Raw genomic sequence first — 4,898 nt, 5'->3', positions numbered from 1 at the left:
AAAAAAAAAAAAAAAAAAAACCAGAAGAGATTGTAAAATAAAGAGGCTAATTCTCTAGTGTAGCTGGGGCTGCTGTTACCAGGCAAGAGCTCCTGCAGTATTTCAAACAATGTGAGCATTATTAGAAGAGTCCCTGAGGGAAATCTTTGAAAGATGACATTTAGTAGAATGCAAACATTTCAATATACATCATAATCACCCCTCAGGTAAAAAGGATAACGTGGAATAAAGTAAATTTAGCATGGCACCATGGGGAAAAAGGTGAGAATAGAGGCAATATTCCTGACCAGAGTGCTAAGAAAAGCATGCCTTAGATTTTGCCCTTGAAGAATGTACAGAAGATTTAGAGGTACAGAAAAGGACGTGTATTCCATCCCATGGATGGAAAAAGAAGCAGAGAAATGCAAGGGACATGTGTTAGATAGGGAGTAGGTCAATTTGACTGTAGTAATGTTTTCATGTAGAAAAGAAGCAGGCAATAAGTGTCATTAGGTATACTGTGTTAAATATGGTCTTGGGTGCCAGGCTCTCAAGGAATTCTGATTGATATTATGGTCAATGGAGAGTCACTAAAGATTTTTGAGTAGAATCACAGTGTAGAGAAAGTAGGATATTAAGAAGATCCATCTGGTAGTGGAATGGATTGGAGAGAGGAGGAGGCTGGAGAGGAGGAGGCCAGGCGTGGGCTTTAATGGCAGAAGAGATGTGATGTGATAAAAATCTCCCTTCTGGGCTTCCCTGGTGGCGCAGTGGTTGAGAGTCCACCTGCCGACGCAGGGGACGCGGGTTCGTGCCCCGGTCCGGGAAGATCCCACATGCCGCGGAGCAGCTGGGCCCGTGAGCCGTGGCCACTGAGCCTGCGCGTCCGGAGCCTGTGCTCCGCAACGGGAGAGGCCACAGCAGTGAGAGGCCCGCGTACCGCAAAAAAAAAAAAATCTCCCTTGTGATGGCTATCATGTGCTGTTAAGTGGGAAAACATGATGAAAATACACATTTCTCACCCACAAAATGTCAGAACATTCAACCGAAGCACGTATATTAGAATAATGCATCAGGAAATATAAATTCAGTAAATTTTTCTATAATTTATAGTGGGAATACCTTAATTCTGCTGTCAGGCAATCACAGCAGAGATTTAAAAAATCTTGGTATGCTCCAAATATTCTTTGTAAAAAAAACATTAAAAATTTCACATTGCACTTTATTATTTTTTATCAAATACTAAAGATGGTTTCTTAACTAGTACTTATTAACAGTTGCAAGGCATCATGCTCACAGTTGTGAAGGAGAAAAGGTGAAACATAAGTAGAAATTGCCTTTAGGGAACTGACTGTCTAGAAGGGAAGGTGACCAACACCAGCTAAGGAGAATGCATGGGCTAAGGTGCTGAGTTCCAGCTAGAAAGAAAATGCTAAACAGAGATCATATGAAGCTATTTAGCGAAGATTTGTTGGGGAAATGGCCCTTGAGCTTGGCCTGGGAAAATGTGTGAGACTGGCCATGAAGGTCTGGAGAGAGGAACAATATTGCTTTGCATTATTCTTTTTATTTACTGTTTGTTGAAAGATACAAAAATTCTGGGAATATTTTGGCAGGGGAAAAAAAACCTTTTTTGGCTGTACAAATATGTCATTCTGTTTCATTACATTGGGAATATTGCTTTAAGATAAAAATTTTAGTATAGTTTGTACTGCTAAGAAAAGGAATTAAAGGTCTTTTAAAATATAAAAGATAAATGAAATAATATGTCTCCTAAAGTGGTAACAAAGCATAGAGGTTAAAATCATGAACCCTGGAGGCAAATGGCCGGGGTTCAAATCCTAGCTCTAACCCTTACCAGCTGTGTGACTTTGAGTAAATGATTGAACTTCTTATGTCTGTCTTAGTTTCCCTATCGATAAAAAAGGGGCTAGAGTAATATTTACCTTGTAAAATATTTTGAGATTAAATTACACACACACACACACACACACACACACACACACACACACACATACATATATATAAGGGGTTGGGATTTGATTATATAAGGGGCTGGAATTTTATTTTACCCTACTTAAAAGCTAATAAATTACACTGTTATTTTTTTTATGGATGTTGGCAAAACATATCAAACTCCTGGGTCAGACATAAAGGACTTCACTACTGATGGTCAGCAAGCAGCACGAGTATCAGGTTTGTATGTAGAGGATCCAGGTAGATGTTATGCACACGGTGGGTTTATGTTGTAGCCAGGGAACACTAAGCTTGGGAAATCCACCTGTTTTATAGCAGCTAGTAAGTGGGCCTGCTCTTGGTCCTAATGGGAGACATTATCTCATTCCTCAGTGTTACTTGCTGCAAATACAACCCTGAGAAATGGCTTGGGTAATGGGCTATTAAGGCCTTGCATTATTGGCATACCTAGCAAGGCATATAGGGGCATGAGATATTCATGAAGGACCATCTCCCTCAACTGTGTAAACACTTAAGAACAGTGCTGTGCACATATTAAAGACTCTTGATAAAGAACAAGGACCTACTGTAAAGCACAGGGATCTATATCTATATATATCTATATATATATCTATATATATATATCTATATATATACCTATGTCTGTATATATATTTATATATATATATGAATCATTTTTCTGTACACCTGAAACTAACACAACATTTCAAATCAACTATTTCAAAAAATAAAAAAAAGTACTCAGTGAACATACAATACTATCTTTACTGCAGAATAGTCCATGTGGTCTAAAATGTAGTTCTTTGAAAGCACAACTATTGTCAAATAAACTTTAACTTAAGGTTTGAGTATTGCAATATTTACTATATATTCAGGTAAAAAGAATTACAGAGACTCTACTCAGTGATCTGTGGTGACCTAAATGCGAAGGAAATCTAAAAAACAGTGGATATATATATACGTATAACTGATTCACTTTGCTGTACAGCAGAAACTAACACAACATTGTAAAGCAACTATACTCCAATAAAAAAAAGAGAATTACAAAGAAATGTGTTTATATTAACAGATATTTCTCAGAGACACACTTGAAGAAATTTGAAATTTTGTTTTGGATCAGTAGCCCTTAACTTCTTTGGGTCCATTAGTCATTTTGACAGAAGTTTAAATACTCTGTCAATATTTTATTAATTAACCCAAAGTATAACAATTAGAATGTAGAAATGATCCTAATTAATGTTATGATAGCTTTCTGTGAGGGAGCCAGAGGCTGTTACCAACTTTTATGCACAATAAATTATGTCTGGGGCTTTTTCTTTTGATTATTATGTTGCTTAGGGCTTTAGATTTTTGGACCATTTCACAAATGTTTGTACATATGTAGATATGGAAAATCATCAGGGAAAAATTAAAACAATTTTTTTTGACTACAATAGGACAAAGACATATTTTGAACAAATATTTGGAAAGAAAAAGAAAGTCAAGGATCACTTAGGAAAGATGAAAGACAGGAAAAAAATAGCAAGTATATATAATATTGGTAAAGGAGTACTTTTGAAATGTTGAGTGTTTCAGCTATTAAATGCCAGAAAGGGATGATATAGGGAGATATTAAAAGAAAAGACAACTCAAAGTTAAAAACTCTAAGTAAAAAAGAATATTAAAATGCTTCTTAGGGTGACCTTGATTTTTTTAAAAGAAAATTTGAGGTGGAAAAGAAAGGGAAAGTCTGTACAAACTTTGACGAAAAAATTGATAGTATTAACAACAAGTAGAAACTCTGGATAGATTTCATCTCAGAAAAAGAAAAAAAGATTGAGGAATAGGTGGAAGGAATTAAATTGGCAGACCAGAAGAGACTATAAGTACTGCAGGATACCTTCAATGGGGTCAACTACAGTTTGCCTCTAGTCTGCTCTCTGGTTTCAGTGCTTTCCTGCTGTTAAATTTAAGTGGCTTCTATGTGGTCTGTACCACACTACATTTTCAACTGACTCATCTTTAACACTATTTGGAAGGCTTGTACTGGAACTCAGAATCCTGAGAAACATGCCCAGATTGAGTTTGTCCTGCTGGCTGAACTATAGGAGACAGTCCATGAGTGTAATGTCAGAGGTTGTTTTTTTTAAGGAACTCTGAGTTGGGTTTCTAAGGTTCCATTATGTAACTAGGTAAAAAACTCTATTTACTGTTTCCATGTACACTTGGGAAGTATTATAAGCACCAAACTAGAGAACTGAACATGCAAATCATGGGGTTACATCCATGGTTCAGTGAGGTTTTACTCAGTACTTGTACTTTCTTCCAGTTTTCTTTTTAGTGCCATTCTGTTTGAATTAGCTGAGCCATGAATGACAATGAGCTTGGTATAGTCAGTTTTTAAAAACAGTATCACGGGGCTTCCCTGGTGGCGCAGTGGTTGAGAGTCCACCTGCCGATGCAGGGGATGCGGGTTCGTTCCCCGGTCCGGGAAGATCCCACATGCCGCGGGGCGGCTGGGCCCGTGAGCCATGGTCGCTGAGCCTGTGCGTCTGGAGCCTGTGCTCCGCAACGGGAGAGACCACAGCGGTGAGAGGCCCGCGTACTGCAAAAAAGGAAAAAAAAAAAAAAAAAAACAGTATCACGAATCAATAGACAAAACAAATGTTTTTATGAGAGTGGGCATGCCATTGAATGCCCATTTACTAGGTGCCCAGTAGTCCCTGTGTGAGACACTTATTATGTTTGTTTACTTATTTTTGGATGCATTGGACAAGATGGGGCTATGTATTTAAAAAAATTTTATTTGCACTCTCAATAGTCTGAAGGATAAACAAAACGCAAATGATGAACAAAAAAGGTTTCTCATATAAGGAGGCCCAGACTAAATTAATTCAAAACAGAGAAATTATGGGGTATGTGTGTGTGTGACTGTGTGTGTGTGGAGGGGCGCATGGTTTCTG

The sequence above is a fragment of the Lipotes vexillifer genome, unplaced genomic scaffold (assembly GCF_000442215.2).
Source record: "Lipotes vexillifer unplaced genomic scaffold, Lipotes_vexillifer_v1.1 scaffold727, whole genome shotgun sequence".
NCBI lineage: Eukaryota > Metazoa > Chordata > Mammalia > Artiodactyla > Lipotidae > Lipotes > Lipotes vexillifer.
The sequence above is the reverse complement of the archived record's forward strand: the minus strand, read 5'-3'. Positions refer to the sequence as shown.